Source organism: Haematobia irritans, chromosome 4 (assembly GCF_050003625.1).
Source record: "Haematobia irritans isolate KBUSLIRL chromosome 4, ASM5000362v1, whole genome shotgun sequence".
NCBI classification, from domain to species: domain Eukaryota; kingdom Metazoa; phylum Arthropoda; class Insecta; order Diptera; family Muscidae; genus Haematobia; species Haematobia irritans.
In genome coordinates this window covers 92753366-92774632 of record NC_134400.1, presented here as the reverse complement: position 1 = coordinate 92774632, position 21267 = coordinate 92753366, and the positions used below count along the sequence as shown (strand labels likewise).

Here is a 21267-nt window from a genome sequence, read left to right as displayed (position 1 = left end):
TTTTTGTAACACATCGGAATATTGGTCTCAGACGCCATAAAGTTTATGAGCCCTTGATTTTGAAAGTGGTTTAAGTCATATATTTCTTGTTTCGAGATATTTATAGTTTTGCATTTGATTAAAAAATATTTTTGTTTTATGGAATACGATTTTTCGACAGTAAAAAAGTAGTACCAACAAACAAGTAGTTGTTGTGATTGTGAAAGATATAGCCATAACTAAAAGAAAATTTGGTTTTGAAAGGCTAAAATGACTTATAACCCGTTCAAAATTAATTGTAGGACTTTATAAGCCATCTTATTACCTTATTTATTAATATTTAGGGAAATAAAGTGTTTGTGAAAAAATTCATCATACTCGGTTGAAATTTGGTACGTGGTATTATTACATGGTCTCTAACAACCATGCAAAAATTGATCGATATCGGTCCATTACTATATATAGCCCTCATATAAACCGATCCCCAGATTTGACCTCTGGAGCTCTTGGAGGAGCAAAATTCATCCAATTCAGTTGAAATTTGTATATGGCCGCTAACAACCATGCAAAATTTGTCCATACCGGTCTATAGTTATATATAGCTCCCAGGTAAACCTATCCTCAAAAACACAAATATTGGTCCATATCGGTTCATAATTGTAAATAGCCCCCATATTAGGGGGGTCCCTGGGGACCCACCGTGGTACAATGGTTAACATGCCCGCCTTGCCTTGTTTTTCAGCGGTGGATTATCCCACCTCAGTAATGCTGGTGCCATTTCGGAGTGTTTCAAAGCTTCTCTAAGTGATTCCACTGCAAAGTGGAACGCCGTTCGGACTCGGCTATAAAAAAGAGGTCCCTTGTCATTGAGCTTAACATGGAATCGGGCAGCACTTAGTGGTAAGAAAGAAGTTCACCACTCACAATGGACTGAATAGTCTAAGTGAGCCTGATACATCGGGCTGCCACCTAAACTAACGAACTAAATCTATATATCGTATATCATATACCGGCCAAGAACTGAATTATATACGTATTTAATCTGTTTTTTTTTTGTTTCTAATAAAGGGTGATTTGTTAAGAGCTTGATAACTTTTTTTAAAAAAAAAACGCATAAAATTTGCAAAATCTCATCGGTTCTTTATTTGAAACGTTAGATTGGTCCATGACATTTACTTTTTGAAGATAATTTCATTTAAATGTTGACCGCGGCTGCGTCTTAGGTGGTCCATTCGGAAAGTCCAATTTTGGGCAACTTTTTCGAGCATTTCGGCCGGAATAGCCCGAATTTCTTCGGAAATGTTGTCTTCCAAAGCTGGAATAGTTGCTGGCTTATTTCTGTAGACTTTAGACTTGACGTAGCCCTACAAAAAATAGTCTAAAGGCGTCAAATCGCATGATCTTGGTGGCCAACTTACCGGTCCATTTCTTGAGATGAATTGTTCTCCGAAGTTTTCCCTCAAAATGGCCATAGAATCGCGAGCTGTGTGGCATGTAGCGCCATCTTGTTGAAACCACATGTCAACCAAGTTCAGTTCTTCCATTTTTGGCAACAAAAAGTTTGTTAGCATCGAACGATAGCGATCGCCATTCACCGTAACGTTGCGTCCAACAGCATCTTTGAAAAAATACGGTCCAATGATTCCACCAGCGTACAAACCACACCAAACAGTGCATTTTTCGGGATGCATGGGCAGTTCTTGAACGGCTTCTGGTTGCTCTTCACTCCAAATGCGGCAATTTTGCTTATTTACGTAGCCATTCAACCAGAAATGAGCCTCATCGCTGAACAAAATTTGTCGATAAAAAAGCGGATTTTCTGCCACTGATTTTGGTAATAAAATTCAATGATTTGCAAGCGTTGCTCGTTAGTAAGTCTATTCATGATGAAATGTCAAAGCATACTGAGCATCTTTCTCTTTGACACCATGTCTGAAATCCCACGTGATCTGTCAAATACTAATGCATGAAAATCCTAACCTCAAAAGAATCACCCTATATAATTATGGACCGATGTAGACCAATTTTTGCACGGTTGTTAGAGACCATATACCAATACCATGTACCAAATTTCAGCCGGATCGGATGCAATTTGCTCCTCTTTGAGGCTTCGCAAGCCAAATATGGTGATCGGTTTATATGGGGTCTATATATAATTATGAACCGATGTGGACCAATTTTTGCATGGTTGTTAGAGACCATATACCAACATCATGTACCAAATTTCAGCCGGATCGGATGAAATTTGCTTCTCTTTGAGGCTCCACAAGCCAAATTTGGGGGTCCGTTTATATGGGGGCTATACGTAAAAGTGGACCGATATGGCCCATTTTCAATACCATCCGACCTACATCGATAACAACTACTTGTGCCAAGTTTCAAGTCGATAGCTTGTTTCGTTCGGAAATTAGCGTGATTTCAACAGACGGACGGACGGACGGACATGCTTAGATCGACTCAGAATTTCACCACGACCCAGAATATATATACTTTATGGGGTCTTAGAGCAATATTTCGATGTGTTACAAACGGAATGACAAAGTTAATATACCCCCATCCTATGATGGAGGGTATAATAAACTTTTGACAAAATTTTCTATAGAAATAAAATCTTGGTAGGTTATTTTTGGCTCGAGTGGCAACCATGATTATGAACCGAATAAAATTTGAACAAAATTTTCTATAGAAATAAAATTTTGACAAAATTTTCTACAGAAATAAAATTTTGACAATGAGGAAAATTTTATTATGAACCGAATAAAATTTTTACAAAATTTTCTCTAGAGATAAAATTTTGACAAAATTTTCTATAGAATTAAAATTTTGACAAAATTTTCTATAGAAATAAAATTTTGGTAGATTATTTTTGGCTCTAGTGGCAACCATGATTATGAACCGATATGGACCAATTTTTGTGTGATTGGACCAATTTTGGTATGGTTGTTAGCGACCATATACTAACACCACGTTCCTAATTTGAACCGGATCGACCGAATTTTGCTCCTCCAAGAGGCTCCGGAGATCAAATCTGGAGAACGTTTTATATGGGGGCTATATATAATTATGGACCGATATGGACCAATTATGGCACGGTTGTTAAAGATCATATACTAACACCATGTTCCAAATTACAACCGGATTGGATGACATTTGATTCTCTTGGAGACTTCGCAAGCCAAATCTGGGGATCGGTTTATACGGGGACTATATACAGTAGAATTCGGTTATAGCGACGGCCAAGGGACCGAAATTATACGTCGTTATAACCGAACGTCGTTGTATCCAAATAAGTGTACAAAATATTTTTAAATTTTTTTATCATGTATATTCATATTTATTGAGATTGCAAATAGTTTAGAATTGTGGTTTGTTTTCTATTTACAAGAATTTCTTTTAATAATTTCAATAATTTCAACGGAACAATATAAACTCTCTGATATATCAGAACTCCCAAATCGTAAATACTGTTTTAATGTGTGCACCGCACTGAAGGTTTCTGTCCTAGTTGGAATTTTGATTGCCTCATCTTCGTCATCTGGTTCATTATCGCTGTGAGTTTCATCATTTTCTTTTGTGTTCTCCACTATTTCTCTCAATGAAGGCTTTTCTGATGTCACGACGTTGTCATCGACATTTACGAACTCATCCCAATCCTGGCTTGAACTGGAAATCATCCCAAACTGGTTTGAATATTTCTTCTTTGTCATTTGCACCTCTGTTTGGGTGCAAATGACGAAAACAAATTCTGTGATTCCCCGCAGTATATGTTTCTTTATTTAGTATTGGCTGACGACAAAAAATGGAATGAAAAAAAAATAAAAATTAGTACACAGAACTTATATCGTCGTTATAACCGAATGTCCAATCCAAAGCAGACGTGCAAATTGGTCGTCAAAAGCAGATGGTCGCTAAAACCGGAGTCGTTCTAAGCGAATGCTTGCGCATGTACAAACTATTAAGAACCAAACTTGCTTTGAAAATCCGTCGTTATAAACGGGTGGTCGTTATAACCGAGGTCGCTATAAATGAATTCTACTGTATAATTATGAACCGATGTGGACCAATTTTTGCATGGTTGTTAGAGACCATATACCAATATCATGTGCCAAATTTCAGCGGATCGGATGAAACTTGCTTCTCTTTGAGGCTCCGCAACCCTAATCTGGGGATCGGTTTATATGGGCGCTATATATAATTATGGACCGATGTGGACCAATTTTTGCACGGTTGTTAGAGACCATATACCAATACCATGTACCAAATTTCAGCCGGATCGGATGAAAGTTTCTTCTCTTTAAGGCTCCGCAAGCCAAATCTGGGGATCGGTTTATATGGGAGCTATATATAATTATGGACCGATGTGAACCAATTTTTGCATGGTTGTTAGAGACCATGTACCAACACCATGTACCAAATTTCAGCCGAATCGGATGAAATTTGCTTCTCTTTTAGGCTCCGCAAGCCAAATCTGGGGATCGGTTTATATGGGGGCTATATATAATTATGGACCGATGTGGACCAATTTTTTCATGGTTGTTAGAGACCATATACCAACACCATATACCAAATTTCAGCCGGATCGGATGAAATATGCTTCTGTTAGAGGCTCCACAAGCCAAATCTGAGTGTCCCTTTATATGGGGGCTATACGTAAAAGTGGACCGATATGGCCATTTTCAATACCATCCGACCTACTTCGATAACAACTACTTGTGCCAAGTTTCAAGTCGATAGCTTGTTTCGTTCGGAAGTTAGCGTGATTTCAACAGACGGACGGACAGACGGACATGCTTAGATCGACTCAGAATTTCACCACGACCCAGAATATATATACTTTATGGGGTCTTAGAACAATATTTCGATGTGTTACAAACGGAATGACAAAGTTAATATACCCCCATCCTATGATGGAGGGTATAAAAAGGAAAGTGTAATTGAAAAATGTACCTGTTTTTTTGTTCTGCATTTTGCTGTATGGTATAATTTATTTTTATTTGCAGTTACATGATGTCTGCGTTTGTACATTTGATGAGCTCGATGTAAATATGGAATAATTACTTATTGTTGAAATTGAAATAAAATAGAGTGTATAATAATATATGATGTTTGGTTGAACGGCATTATAAATACAAATAAACAATGAATTAGTTTATAAATAAATAAAAACAAACAAATAAAATTAATTTTGTGTTTTCTTTTCTCAAGTGGCGTCCTTTTTTCGACGATGAAAAAAGTTTTTTCATAAAGATCAAAACATTTTAGGTTGTGACCATGTTCTTTTAACTAGGAGAAAAATATTTTTAATGAATACCATAACATCGTGACCATTGTCTTTTCATTGAAACAAAATTCTTTTTGTTTCAATGAGAAAAAATAGCTCCTATCATATTATTTTGCTCTTCGAATATGATTGTGACAATCATGTTTCTTCTCTGCGTGTATATATATTCTAAAACGATATAAAGGGTGATTCTTTTGAGGTTAGGATTTTCATGCATTAGTATTTGACAGGTCACGTGGGATTTCAGACATGGTGTCAAAGAGAAAGATGCTCAGTATGCTTTGACATTTCATCATGAATAGACTTACTAACGAGCCACAACGTCGAATTTTCAGTGAATGGGCCCTAGAAAAGTTGGCAGAAAATCCGCTTTTTTATCGACAAATTTTGTTCAGCGATGAGGCTCATTTCTGGTTGAATGGCTACGTAAATAAGCAAAATTGCCGCATTTGGAGTGAAGAGCAACCAGAAGCCGTTCAAGAACTGCCCATGCATCCCGAAAAATGCACTGTTTGGTGTGGTTTGTACGCTGGTGGAATCATTGGACCGTATTTTTTCAAAGATGCTGTTGGACGCAACGTTACGGTGAATGGCGATCGCTATCGTTCGATGCTAACAAACTTTTTGTTGCCAAAAATGGAAGAACTGAACTTGGTTGACATGTGGTTTCAACAAGATGGCGCTACATGCCACACAGCTCGCGATTCTATGGCCATTTTGAGGGAAAACTTCGGAGAACAATTCATCTCAAGAAATGGACCGGTAAGTTGGCCACCAAGATCATGCGATTTGACGCCTTTAGACTATTTTTTGTGGGGCTACGTCAAGTCTAAAGTCTACAGAAATAAGCCAGCAACTATTCCAGCTTTGGAAGACAACATTTCCGAAGAAATTCGGGCTATTCCGGCCGAAATGCTCGAAAAAGTTGCCCAAAATTGGACTTTCCGAATGGACCACCTAAGACGCAGCCGCGGTCAACATTTAAATGAAATTATCTTCAAAAAGTAAATGTCATGGACCAATCTAACGTTTCAAATAAAGAACCGATGAGATTTTGCAAATTTTATGCGTTTTTTAAAAAAAAAAAGTTATCAAGCTCTTAACAAATCACCCTTTAGCTATGTCCGTCCGTTTTAATCACGCTACAGTCTTCAATAATGAAGCAATCGTGCTGAAATTTTGCACAAACTCGTCTTTTGTCTGCAGACAGGTCAAGTTCGAAGATGGGCTAAATCGGTCCAGGTTTTGGTATAGTCCCCATATAAACCGACCTCCCGATTTGGGGTCTTGAGCTTATAGAAACCGTAGTTTTTATCCAATTCGTCCGAAAGTGGAAATCTAGAGGTATTTTAGGACCGTAAAGAGGTGTGCCAAAAAATGGTGAATATAGGTCTATGTTTTGGTATAGCCCCCATATAGACCGATCTCCCGATTTTACTTCCCGGGCTTATAGAAACCGTAGTTTTTATCCAATTTTTCTAAAATTGGAAATCTATAGGTATTTTAAGGACTATAAAGAGGTGTGCCAAAAATGGTGAGTATAGGTACATGTTTTGTTATAGCCTCCATATAGATCGATCTCCAGATTTTACTTCTTGGGCTTCTATAATCTGTAGTTTTTATACAATTTGCCTGAAATTGGAAATCAAGAGGTATTTTAGAACCATAAAGAGGTGTGTCAAAAATGGCGTGTATAGCTCCATGTTTTGGTATAGCCCCCATATAGATCGATCTCCAGATGTTAGTTCTTGAGTTATATACTCCGTAGTTTTTATCCAATTTGCCTGAAATTGGAAATCTGAAGGTATTTTAGTACCACAAATACGTGTGCCGAAAATAGCGTGTATTGGTCCATGTTTTGGTATATACCCCATATAGACCGATCTTCCGATTTTACTTCTTGGGCTTATAGAAACTGTAGTTTTTATCCCATATGCATGAAATTTGAAGTATTTTAGGACCATAAAGAGATGTGTCAAAAATGGTGAGTATCGGTCAATATTTTAGTATAGCCCCCATATATACCGATCTCCAGATTTTACTTTTTGGTCTTGTAGTAACCGTAGGTGTTGTTTAAATTGCCTGAAATTGAAAATCTGGAGGGTTTTTAGGACAATAAATAGGTGTGCAAAAAATGATTTTATTGTTTGGTTTTCTACAAACCGAAGTTTTTATTTAATCTAGAAGTATTTTAGGACCACAAAGAGGTATGCCGAAAATGGTGATTATCTCCCGATTTAACTCCTTGTGAATTTAGAAACCGTAGTTTTAATCCGATTTATCTGAAATTGTAAATATACTGGTATTTCCCAGAAAAAAAATTGAGCACCATTTCAGCAGGATTGTAAGGAGAGAGGCTGTACCAACTGCTAACAAAACAACCGAATCAGCACTGATTTTTGTGGGCGATGTCCCGATTTAGAGCAGCTTCTACATAGCGCTGATATAATTTCTCATTACAATAGCAATATTGCTCAGAAGTGATATATTCCAGCAAAAAAATGGTTCAGCAGTAAAAGTTTAGTTGCGCTTTTTGGTGTACAATAAAGGGTGATACGGTCAATATAAACTTGACGTATTTCTTTCAATTTTGCATTTAAAAACCCTGAACACCCCTCATTTTGAAGGTGTGTGTGGGTAGAATGTTGCTTCTATTTTGATTTTGGAATTCACTCTTCAGTTGTCAAAATGCCGTCCAAGCAAGAAGAGAAGCGTATCAAAATTTTGCTCGCGCATCGCGAAAATCCGAGCTACTCGCACGCAAAGCTGGCAAAATCGCTAAAAGTTGCCAAATCAACCGTTACAAATGTAATGAAAGTGTCTGGGGAACTTTTGTCGACAGCCAGGAAGTCTGGATCGGGGGGAAATCGAAAACCGGAAGCCGCTGAGACGACAAAGAGAGTTGCCGGTAGTTTCAAGCGAAACCCTAACCTCTCTCTCTCCGAGATGCCGCAAATAAGCTGGGTGTATCGTCTGCAACCGTGCATCGAGCCAAAAAAAAACGAGCCGGACTATCGACTTACAAGAAGGTAGTGACTCCAAATCGCGATGGTGACGAAGTTTGACTGCGTGGTAATGGACGACGAAACCTACGTCAAAGCCGACTACAAGCAGCTTCCGGGACAGGAGTTTTATACGGCAAAAGGAAGGGGAAAGGTAGCAGATATTTTCAAGCACATAAAACTGTCAAAGTTCGCAAAGAAATATCTGGTTTGGCAAGCCATCTGTACCTGTGGCTTGAAAAGCAGTAATTTCATAGCTCCCGGGACTGATAACCAAGAAATTTACGTGAAAGAGTGTTTGAATAAAAGTCTGCTGCCTTTCCAGAAGAACACTGTTGTTCCGTACTGTTTTGGCCGGATTTGGCATCTTGCCATTACGGTAAAAAGGCCATGGAGTGGTACGAAGCCAACAACGTGCAGGTGGTTCCCAAGGACAAGAAGCCTCCCAACACGCCAGAGCTCCGCCCAATTGAGAAATACTGGGCTATTGTCAAGCGGAACCTAAAGAAGACCAAAAAAACTGCTAAGGACGAGCAGCAGTTCAAGGCAAACTGGCTTTCTGCGGCGAAGAAGGTGGACAAGGTGGCTGTACAAAATATGATGGCAGGTGTCAAGTGTGAGGGCCGGCAATTCGGATTTGGAAAAGCGAAAGCCTAACTGAACATTTTTCGTGAATTTTATACTAATTGGAACTTGAAAAAGAAATTTAATTTGATTTTTAAATAAACGATTTCACCGATTTACACGCGTTTTCCCTTGACCAAATTTGGCCGTATCACCCTTTAAAGTAGGCAGTGCATCCACACTGCATGAATCGGTGGCAAACTAATTTATGATCATTCGTTTACGTTATTGCAACCAATTCATGCAGCATAGATACATGAAAGGTTGTGCTGTTTTCCTGCACGCCAACAATGCTATATTTAAGATTATATATCACTTCTCGGCAATATTTCTATTAAAATGAGCAATTATATCAGCGCTATGTAGAAGCTGCTCGAAATCGGGACATCGCCCACAAAAATCAGCGCTGATTCGGTTGTTTTGTAAACAGTTGGTACTGCCTCTCCCTTACAATACTGCTGAAATAATGCTCCATTTTCTGCTGGGTATAATCCTAAGTTTCCTATTTTATAGCATTATTGATATACACACAAAAAATATCAATTAAGTTGATTTTCAATACAATTAAAATTATGTTTAAATTTGAGCTAACAACGTATTTTGTAAATACAATTACGATTTTAGTCACTTTAGCAACTAATTTTGTTATATCAACAAAAATTTAGTTGAACTTCAAAATTGTCTGTAACAACAATTTATTGTTAGCTCAAAAATTATATTATTTTGTGTGTAAAGGAAAACAGCACTACCTTTCGTGCATCTATACCGAATTGATTGCAATAACATAAACGAATGATCATAAACTAGTTTTATTACTCGTTTACGTTATTGCCACCGATACATACAGTGTGGATGTACTGCCTACTTTATTGTATACCAAAAAACGCAACTAAACTCTTACTGCTGAAGTATTTTTTGCTGGGTTTAGAGTCACAAAAATGTGTATTGGATTTAGTTTTTATCGGTTCATTTGGTAAGGCCTCATTATAGGCCGATTTCGCTTCTTGAGGGTATAGAAGGCGCACTGATCATGAAAATTGACACTGTATGAAAAATTTCCAGATTTTACTTCTCGTAATCATTTAAATAAAGGGGGTAAAAATCTACAGATTTTAGATTTTAAATCAAGGCGATATTTCATCAGTTTCTTGCAAGAGATGTTAATGATTCCTCTAAAACTCAAACAAAATTGTTTCTTATAAATCCAGAATCTGATATAGTTTTTATAGATACAATCTTTAAATTTATCTTCGGGAAGTGTACTCGTTGAACTGCTCTGCTTGGGAGAATATCTGTCATCAAACCCCCCTGAAATTTCAAAGTAAACTATATCATTTGATTCATGGTTGTGGGTATTTAAGATTCGGCCCGACCGAACTTACTGCTGTATATACGAAGGAAGTTCGGAAACTTCTTAGCCTAGCACAAAAAGCTCAGTATAAACAGAAAAAAGTTAAGTATTTTGGAAACTGGAAACTCCTTCATATAGAAACAGGTGTTCAAAAAAGACGCATCCACAATTATTTTACAATGGAAAAATTAGAAATGCGTGCTGTCATTAAATATTTACATAAAAAAGGTTTATCGGGACAAGAAATTCATAATGATATGGTGAATGTGTTAGGTGAAAGTGCTCCTTCATATGCAACAGTAAAAAATTGGGTTGCTAAATTTAAACGTGGTCGTACAAGTATTGAAGATGAACCACGTAGTGGACGTCCAAAAACAGCAACACGAAATTGTAGAAAAAGTGTATGATATGATATGATACGAATAAAAGTGCATGAAATTCCTAATATCATGGGCATCTCAAATGATCGAGTCTATTTAATTTTGCATGAAGAACTATAAATGAAAAAGCTTTCTGCAAGATGGGTGCCGCATTTGTTAACAGTCGATCAAAAACGCATAAGAATGAATTTTCTCAAGCTTGTTTGGATCGTTTGAAGCGAAATAAAATGGATTTTAAGCGTCATTTCATAACCTACTATACTCCAGAGACAAAAGAACAATCCAAACAATGGACTGAAGTTGGAGGAAATGCCTCAAAGAAGGCAAAAACAATTCAATCGGCTGGTACACTGAAAAAACAGTGAACCCACCAGGAAGAAAACTTTCGGTTAATTTTAAAAAATTTTGAATATTTGTAGAAAATTTTAACTAAACAGTATTACAAACGTTGGCATCACGCCGATGTCATAAAAATAAGTACATATTTTTCGACAAATTCAAGAAAATTTATTAGACATAAATAAGTTTTTTCACCTGTTAAAGAAAATTTTGTAGTTTGAAGGAAAAACTTGGTGTTCAAAATTGCAAGAATATCTTTAGTGACATACGAAGTTCATGATGGACGCATTTTGGGTAAAATTTACAAATTTAAAGAAATTCTGAACTATTTTGTGGAAGACACGAATTTAGTTCATCTTTATGCTTCATTGCAGTATATTTTTTTTCTCGGGTTTAGTTAATTTAACTAACGTACGTAATACATTATTAGAGTAAAGAAAACTTTCTCTAAACATAATAATTGCATGAACTAAAATAAAGTTAAATTGGCTTTAGTGAAATAGAGAGTTCACTTTTTTTTGAGTGTAAGGTTATGGCAACGGTTTTTTTGGTACTTCAAAGGTACTTTATTGATTGACTGTCTGCAAAAGGGTAAAACAATAAATTCAGAGTACTACTGCAACCTTTTGAATCAATTAAATGTACAAATTCGAGAAAAACGTCCTGGCTTACAACACAAAAAAAAAATTTAACCAAGACAACGCACCAGCACGAGTCTTTTAACAATGGCTAAAATCAACGAATTAAAGTACGAGTTGCTTGACCACCCACCTTATTCTCCTGATTTATGTTAGCTCCCAGTGACTTTTACTTGTTCCCAAATCTAAAAAATTCCTTGCTGGCAAGTGTTTTACCTCAAATGAAGATGCAACTGCAGTTGTAAACCACTATTTTGAAGGCCTTGAGGAAAACTACACCCAGAAAAAAGTGACCCCTTCTTTAAGTTAAAATGAACTCATTGTGAAGAAAGTTGAACTTCGTATAGCGCCAAAGCCATTTTTATTTGTTTGAAGGATGTGATTTTCGTAGAAATTACGAATAATGTATTCCATATATTAGTTAACATTTTCCTATATTTATGTACCACTATACTACAGAATGAAAAAATTTAACTAATTTGAATTCATATATGGAATGATTTTATTGAAATTTTTTCATTCATTTGGACAAATCTTACACATTTGTGGTAAAACTTTTACTTCATAATTAGAACTGCTTACCTTCGTTTTTAAATACAATTTTATTTATTTCTATAAGCAACTTTATCTTCAATAAAAGACATGTTTTATTAATATATTGAATATATTTATTAAGAATCAACAGCACCGAATCTCTTTGAAATATTAGTTTATTATTCCACTATTTCCAATTTCCGTGTGATATTATCAACTGTACAACGCACTCTTTCTTCTTCTTGTACTTTTCACTTTTAATAAGTTGCTGCCTAACGATTTTGTCCTCCTTTTACAATTTCAATACCTACAAATATAAAAAATCATAAAACATTTTTGTTCCAAAAGGTTAGCGTCACTGAATATTACCTGATAATTGAAGATTCCAAAATGAAGACAAATGAAAGGGTTGTTATTTGTAGCATACAACGTTCTAGGAATTCCTAATAGTGGCAAGTCTGCTCTGAACCAATATGTAGTGGCACGCATCTGGTATCCGGCCTCTGCTCGTCGGCTATCGGTGGGGTTCAAACTTAACTACCAGGTTCAGTATGTGCCAAAAAAAAAAACCACAGAATAACTATTACTTAAAATATGCGTGCGATAAAATAAGATGGATAGGATAGAAAGAATCGGGAAAAATTAAGAAAACTCGATGCTAAGCAGATGTGTGGATGTTGACATCTGATATTACCCCTCCCAACCTTGACCATGAGCCGTATGCAATGAATTTATACATGGTCCCAAACAACCTTCAACCCATCTCCCAGTTAGGAAATCAAAAAAATATATATTTAGTGCTCCATAATTATTTATTCAACCGAATAATTCATAGAAAACATTTCATCTTAAAATCAAGGCAACTTGCAAAGGAATTCAATTAATATTTCGAAATAATCCAAAAGCATTTAATACGTAACGAAATTTGGAAAAAAATGCTGAATTATACCAATACAAAATTTCCTTAACACTAATCAATATATTCCTAATATTCTATTTTATCCCAAAAAAAATGCAAAGCAAGAAAAAAAATAACACACTATTGATATGCAGAGATCGGTTATTTCACGAGTAATTACAGAAACAAAATAGCTGAAAAAGAATATATCCAGTTCGGATATCATGGTATATATATAAATATGTATATGTATATGAGTGGTTAAATATATTTTTACCGCGAAAAGTCCAATAATATTCAAAGATAAACCGAAATAATATTTAATAACGAAAAAAAGTAAATTAAACCAAAACAGATTTAAATTAATTTTTAACTTTTACCTTTTACTAATTTTTAGGTTTTCCGAAATTTAAAATAATAAAAAAACGGAAAAAATCAAGTTTAAGCAAAATATAAAATTATTTTTTTCCAACACGATAGGATTCGATAGCAAAACCCTCTCTCACACTAGGGCTTAGGATCAAGATATTGAATCTCAATTTCCAAGATATGCGTTATTTTAAATTGTCGAATCATAAAAAAACGAGAAAACCGAAAATTAAAGAAAATTAATTTTCACTCAACTGAGCCGGGATTCGATAGTGTGGCTTTATACGTCCATACAACAACAACAATACAAGATACACTTTACATATAATCAAAATCAAAACTTTGTCACCATTATCGAGATCTTATATCAATCACTGCTATTTTTACTTTCAAAATCATATATAACAATTTTTAATAAGATAAAAAATGCGTTACTTTGCACAAAAGAAAAAAAATCACATCACCCAAACCGGGCTCGAACCTACGACCTCACGATTGCAAGCCGCGAGTCTTACCACTAAGCTAGCTAATGACTTATGGATGGTTGGCCAAATGCACAATTATAATGAGTGGCAAATACTGTTTTTAATTACACTATAATATATATTCACCACACCATCATAAAAGTCAATAATAAATAATATTTGATTTTATAAAATAAAAAAAAAAGTATTAATTTTATTAATTAACAAAAACAACATAATAAAAAAAATAAAACCAAGATGAAATTAAAAACAAGGAAATTGAAAATAAAAAAAAATTAAATGACCGAAAGCGGGCTCGATCCCCCAACCTTATGGTTGGAAGTCGCGAGTGCTCTCACTGGGCTATCAACTAATTTTTGATTGATTGGCAAAATAACTACGTGAGCGTTGGGTGACTTTTGATCGTGGTTACATGTAAAAGTTATTCACCTACACACCAAACATCAATATTAGGAGAAAATTCCCCTTCTTGGTGACTTTGCAAAATAATGATTTTTGTTGCAAAACTAAAACCAGTGTTTTGATGGTTGGTAATGCCGGGAATAAGTATAGGAAAAGGAAATAAATGACTTACTACTTATTGGTTCCAACGATGAAGGATCCTTCATGGGATATCCGGTAAATCACTAAATTTTTGAATTTGGTTTATATTGGTGTTGGTGTCGTAAATGTTGAAATATAATTGTATTTAATTGTCTTTGTGGTTTTTGGTTGATTTAAATAATCAATTTACGACCGATTTTCACTCACATACATACGAAACCGAAACGATTTAAAAACACGATATCTGCATATTTACAAAACTTTAACTAAAAAAATTAAAATAACTACTTTTAAACTAAGAACTTTTCCGGATTCAATTCAAATTTACTGTCTTTGTTTTACTTTAAACCGGACAGCAAAAACTATAAAAACTGTAGCGAACACTTTTCTTTTCACACAATCACTCCACAATATTCGTGGTTCGATCTGGACCAGCCAATAAATCTATGGTATCCTCAGGAGAAAATAATAAAGATCATATAGGGGTCAATTCGGAAAATGTTGCGGGTTTTTCGCTGAGGGTTGCCCGTACCCATGCAGAGTGCTTCCAAGTCGGATATGCCCAAGGAAAATTCAAAAAATAAGATGCCTAAAACACAAACAAGGTTTCCAAAAATAAGCATCGATGCTTGGATGGGACGAAACCAATACATGTATATTACCTTTTAGCGAAATAAAACAGCTTATGGTTTACCTGCGCTCCTGGTATGGAAAAATGGTAAACCCGGTAAAATCAGGATAATTTTGTCCTGGCCCAAATCACAGGCGGGTGAAATGACTATTGGAGGCCAAAATACAGGAGAAATGCCACCGAATATCCTCTGGGAAAAATCCAAAAACCAAGGAATGTCCACAAATAGAAGAAATTTCGTCCAAATCCAATTTATCTCGTCCTAATTAATAACATACAAGTTTTCAATCCAAAGAACAAAGCACAGTCAATTCTTTTATTTTCATACTTACAAAATGAAAATACAAATTTTTAGTTCAGGATACAAAAAATTTAAATGTTCGCTGCGCTGTCCGATTTCAAATTGAACAATTGACGAGATAAACTGAGAATTTGGGCAAAAGAACTCCTATTTATAGCAAGAGAACGCAATGGAAAGCCAGCGTTAGTAGGCTGGATTTTTCCAAAAACAATGTTGGAAAATTCCTGCTATTTCGAAAATGGCATGAACACCCACAAACCCAAAAAAAAAAGAAAAACATATTCAAGAAACGCGATCAATAAATCAAGCTAGCAATTCTAGCGTTATCAATAGAGGGAATCACTATGAAAATAGTCAAGTCGTCCTTCAAGCTTTCGATAGCCCAGTGGACAACACCTTCGACTATGGTCACACACGCCCAGGTTCGGATCCTGGCAAAAACTCATTTTAGGATACTATTTTTTTATTTTATTTTATTTTACTTTATTTTACTTTATTTCATTTTATTTTATTTTGTTTCATTTTATTTTATTTCATTTCTCCGAAAATATACTTAATTTACATCTATCTCATTCTGTAACACTACCTTCAACCTGAGTCTACCATATCGTAGACTAAGTTTTAAATACTATTCAAATCCAAGCTTTATTTATGAAATCATAAAACCAATATTATAACCAAATTATTCGAATTACATGAAAGTGTAACAAAATGAATCCAAGTGCTACAAGCGACCCTACAATTCCCCCCCGCTAAAATCAGGTTTGGGATCCGGAGGAGACACAAAGCTGATCCCGCTTGTAGCAAGAGGGATCAAATGAATCCAAAATTAAAACTATTGCCTTATATCTTTTGCATGATAAATACCAATTGCACGACCGTTCAAGTCTTCTAACTCATAGTAAACGTTGCCAATTTTCTTCCTTATTCTGGCCTTCAGGAAAGGTGGAGCCAATTTTGCATTATAACCCTTTTCAAAGTTACTTTGTTTGAAATTCCTCCTATATACCTCCTGACCTTCAACGTAATTCACCACTCTGGAACGCAAGTTATACTGCCTCTCGTTTTGCTCCTGCCTTTTTGCCATATTCCTAGAGGCATTCTTTCTAACAATATCCAAAGTATCATCCCTATCATAGCGAACACCACGATCCTCTAGCATTTCAAGCCTTCGCAAAAGGCAGTATGTCTTACCATTTGTGATCATATTCTGACCAAAAGCCATATAATATGGTGAGCTACCAATGGATGTGTGAAACGAAGATCGCAGAGAACAACTGATGCTGCTAAGGTATTCATCCCAAGAGCTATGGTCGTGCTTAAGGTAGGATCTAATCGCAGCTAGTACTGAACGATTCACTCGCTCCGAAGCATTAGCTTGGGGCGAATGTACCGCAGTACAAACATGATTTACACCATACGTCTCCATTAATTTCCCAAACTGAGAAGATTTAAATTGGGACCCGTTGTCGGATACAACAGTTTCGGGGGTACCAAAAGTGTGAAACAGTTCTTGCTCCATATATTTAACGACAACATCCGCAGTGAACTTCTTCACAGGCTTCAGAAAACAAAATTTACTGAAATGATCGACAACAATAAAAATTCCAATATTCCCTGCCTTGGAACGTGGGTAAGGACCGAGGAAATCAACGTATAATTTTTGGAAAAATCTGAATGTCTCGCTAGTCTTCCCCATGGGTGGTCGCATAGTAAAATTGGGATGTTTCGTACTCTTGCAAATCTCACACGAGTTAATGTACTCGCGAACATCGTTCACCAGATTAGGCCAAAAATAAAAACGACGAATCCTCTCCAAGGTCTTGTTTATACCGCAGTGGGACGAAAGTGGACCATCATGTGCCTTCCTAAGAAGCTCCAAAACTAATTCTTTGGGAACCCATAGTTTCCAAGCGAAATCATCTCGCAATTGATCTCCGGTGCAGTGTTCCGTCCGTCTGTAAAGAAAGCCATCGACTATCTTTAAATCTGGCATCTTGTCAATTGTCTTACCAACTCTATCTAGTAAATCCAAATATTGTTGGCTTTTGAAATGTTCGGAATTCAAATCCACGAAAACTCCAGTCCTGTCTACATCGGACAATTCGAATATCTCGAGTTCGGACAAATCCTCACAGTTAGTACGCGAAAGTGCATCAGGAACTATATTTCTCGAACCTTTACGGTGTTCAATCTTAAACTTAAACCCTTGAAGCTTTAATGCCCATCGTGCCAACCTTGAATTGAGATCTGTTTGGGACATGAGCCACTTCAGTGAAGCGTGATCGGTCACTATAGTAAACTCATGTCCTTCCACATAAGCTCTAAATTTTTTTATGCTTAGCACAGCAGCTAAACATTCCTGTTCGGTGACTGTATATTTGCGTTGGGCTTGGTTCAGTTTCTTTGACATAAAGGCAATAGGAACTTCATCACCCTCCGCTGATTTTTGCACCAAAACGCCTCCTATACCAGTACTGCTAGCATCGCAATGAATATAAAATGGTTGCGAAAAATCTGGACTATGCAGCACTGGGGCGGTTGACAATATGGACTTTAATTCTTCAAAAGCTTTTTGAGCTTCTTCATTCCATACAAATTTCCTGTTAGCCTTTTGTAAATCCGTTAAAGGACTAGTAACCGACGCGTAATTCCTGATAAACTTTCGGTACCAACCAGACATACCCAAAAATCGTCTAAGTTGCTTAACAGACCGAGGTGTCGGGAAATCAACAATCGCTGAAACTTTCTCTGGATCTGTCTGAATAACCCCATGTCCAATAAGGTGACCAAGATAACGAACTTCAGGAACACAAAATTTCGACTTTTCAATATTAATTGTCAACCCTGCACTTTTGATCTGTTGCGAGATAATTAGCAAAACCTCTAAATGACGATCGAAAGAATCGGATACTATCAACAAATCGTCCAGATAGACAAACACCTCCGTTCGCAAATTCGCCGGTACCACCTTGTCCATCAGCCGTGACATGGTCTGAGGAGCATTGCATAAGCCAAAAGGCATAACTTTAAATTGATACAAGGGGCGGCCAGGAACGGTAAATGCTGTCTTATCTTTCGACGATTTGTTAAGAGGAATTTGCCAGAAGGCGTCCTTAAGGTCCAAGCTCGTTATGTACTCAGCACGAGGAAGTCGACTCAAAATGCCGTCAATATTGGGCAAAGGATAAGCATCCTTGACGGTAACTGAATTTACTTTCCGGCTGTCCAAACAGAGTCGAACTTTCCCCGGCTTGCGTACTAGAACCATGGGAGAAGACCACGCGCTATCAGACTCCTCTATGATGTCCATTGCTAGCATCCGATCAATCTCGTCATAAATTAGTTTCTCCATAGCAGGCGAAACGGGAAAATGCCGTTGCTTGATCGGCGTAGCATTACCTACATCAATCGTGTGAGAAATAACAGAGGTACGACCAAGTCCTTGCCTCGCAAACGATGGTATCATATCAACCACAGCCTGTAAACGACGTTTATCTAAATCTGACAATGCCTGTTGAATAGAAATCTCAGAAACCTGATTTGGACTAGGTCGCAAAACTAAAGAAGATAGCAAATCGGGCGGCAATAAATTAAACATTTTCCAGAAATCCATACCTAAATATAGATTTTGAGACAAATCCGGTACAATATAAAGGGAAATAGCTTTCGAAACTCCTTTAAATTCAATATCAGTATCCACTTTGCCCAGAACAGTAATACCCTTACCATCAGCGGTGTGAACAAATGTCCTAAATCTTCTAAAATCCCTTTTAGATTCCAAAAATTCTTTAGCAGCATCCGATCCCAAACAGCTGACAGTTGCACCCGTGTCCAATAAACCACTAATAGTCCTACCAAAAAGTACAACAGGAGCATATGGCCTAATATCATCGTGTTTATCAGAACCAACGGACAGAAGTTCCCTACGCGTATGTTTAATAACATTCCAGAAATCACGCATACGCTCCGTAGAACGAGATTGCTTTTTAGTGAGTGGTGAACTGTTAAAAATCTCAGCTCGTTTAGCCTCATACTCAGCTAAACGTACATGGAAAGGCTTAAAGTAAGTCGGAGGATGTTCCCCAACTTCACCCCTTTTAGGTGAAAATCGATTAAAATTGGTCAAATCAGAAGAAACATAATCGCTATTAACTTGATTATTAGCATCAGTTAAAATCGAATTTGTCGACATAATTGGTTTTAAAATTTTTTCTGGGGAAATAGAAATCGGAAAATCAGTTCCAGTATTCGGTCGTATAATTGGATCTTCAACATAAAAAGATTTTAATCGGTGTTCGTGCTCGATGATTTCGTCAGTTTGCGTGCACTTTTCAGCGCACTGGGCTGGCCGTTTTTTGGATTACAGGTAGAACAATTGGGCTTATAAATATTTGGAGCACCACAACCAAAGCGAAATATGGAACGATCTTCCAAACAATCCTGGTAACGGTGGCCACTTTTACGGCAATTCCAACAAACTAATGAAAGAGCGGATATTTCATCAAAATCCCCTAAAAGATCATCTGAATCTGCCAATAATTCATGAACGTTCTTACGAAAATTTGTCGGTTTTGACGGAAAATGTCTCTTACTAATATCCTGTAAAAAAAATTCTCTACGACGGCATATATCCCTCAAATGCGCTATGGAATCAATCCGAACATTGAGTATCTCATGCTGGATCTCCGGTAAAAGATTTCGCCTAAGAATTTCGACAAGAATCTTCTCGTCTAAAGGCTGAGACAACCTGTCACTAATATTGACAATGGCCTCGTAGAACGAATCAAAACTCTCATTCGACATTTGCTTCCGATCACGAATCTGCTCTCTCCAATCAACATCAGTACGAGAGTCTTTATATTGGATTTTCAAAGCCGAACATAAACTAGACCAACGAATAGTTGAAACAGACTTATGGTATCTCCAGTACCACTCGCTAGCCTTTGCCTCAAATAATGTAGAAATATGTTGACAAAGCAATTCGAAATTTCCTCCAAGGGTTTCCCTAGTCAAAGCCTCTACTCTATAGAGAAAATTTTCAATAGACATCCCATTTCGGTCACCAGAAAACTTGAGTTTCCAGTTACTAATAATGTGACCAACTTTATCAGGCCGAATAGACGAATCTAAACTCGGGGTATTAGAAACATTTGAGCCGGCCAGATTTCGAGCTGGCAAATTTGACGACCGGTTCGTATCATTTGGTATCCCTAACAATTGTTCCAAAGTTTGAACTGACAAAGGATCTGCAGGAGAAGTATTAATAGGCCGAGAATTCGACGCTACAGGTGACGAAATCTGATTTGTGTGAGGGGGTTGATTAAATCGACTTAAACTGGACTGAATGCTTGAATCAATCATTCTAGCTAATTGTTCTGTAATTCGGTTCATCATCTCTTCCTGTTGAGCATTTACAGCAGCAGTAATCAAGCTACGAATATTTTCCTGATCAACTGTACGATTCATCACCGGAGACTGAGTGTCCCCCACGCCTAATGTTTCCTGGACAACAGATCTCTCTTGACCCTGATTTTGTGACGGCGGTGAAGTTTCGCCAGCAGCCTGTAAACCTACTCGACTGGTATCGAAATCTAGAGCTCTCTGCGATTGAAGACGAGTCATCATAGGCGAAGGTTGGTTAGCTACAGTTATTATCACACCACAGGAAGGGCAATTTTTATTTTTCTTAATATATTTAGCAAGACACGACTTGTGAAAAGTATGTGAACAAGATGAAGCAATGCCATAAAGCGGACTAGTAATCAAATGATTACAAAGTGGACATTCAGATCCAGTAGGCAATGACAAATTTTCCGTATCTTGCGACATTCCAAAAGAAACAAAATAAAACCTTAAAAAAATAAATCCGGAACAAAATACAATTACAAAATAACCTAAATTTCAAATTC

The 21267-nt window shown here is 36.7% G+C and overlaps 1 long non-coding RNA gene across 1 annotated transcript; it reads right to left on the bottom strand.

Annotated features, from left to right (window-relative positions):
• Positions 1–14250: 14250 nt before the first annotated feature.
• Positions 14251–15830, bottom strand: LOC142234919 (uncharacterized). The gene is made up of 3 exons (XR_012721745.1): positions 15387–15830; positions 15086–15316; positions 14251–15012 (listed from the first exon to the last, which is right to left on the bottom strand). It is a non-coding gene; the product is annotated as an uncharacterized LOC142234919 (long non-coding RNA).
• Between the last annotated feature and the right edge of the window lie 5437 nt (positions 15831–21267).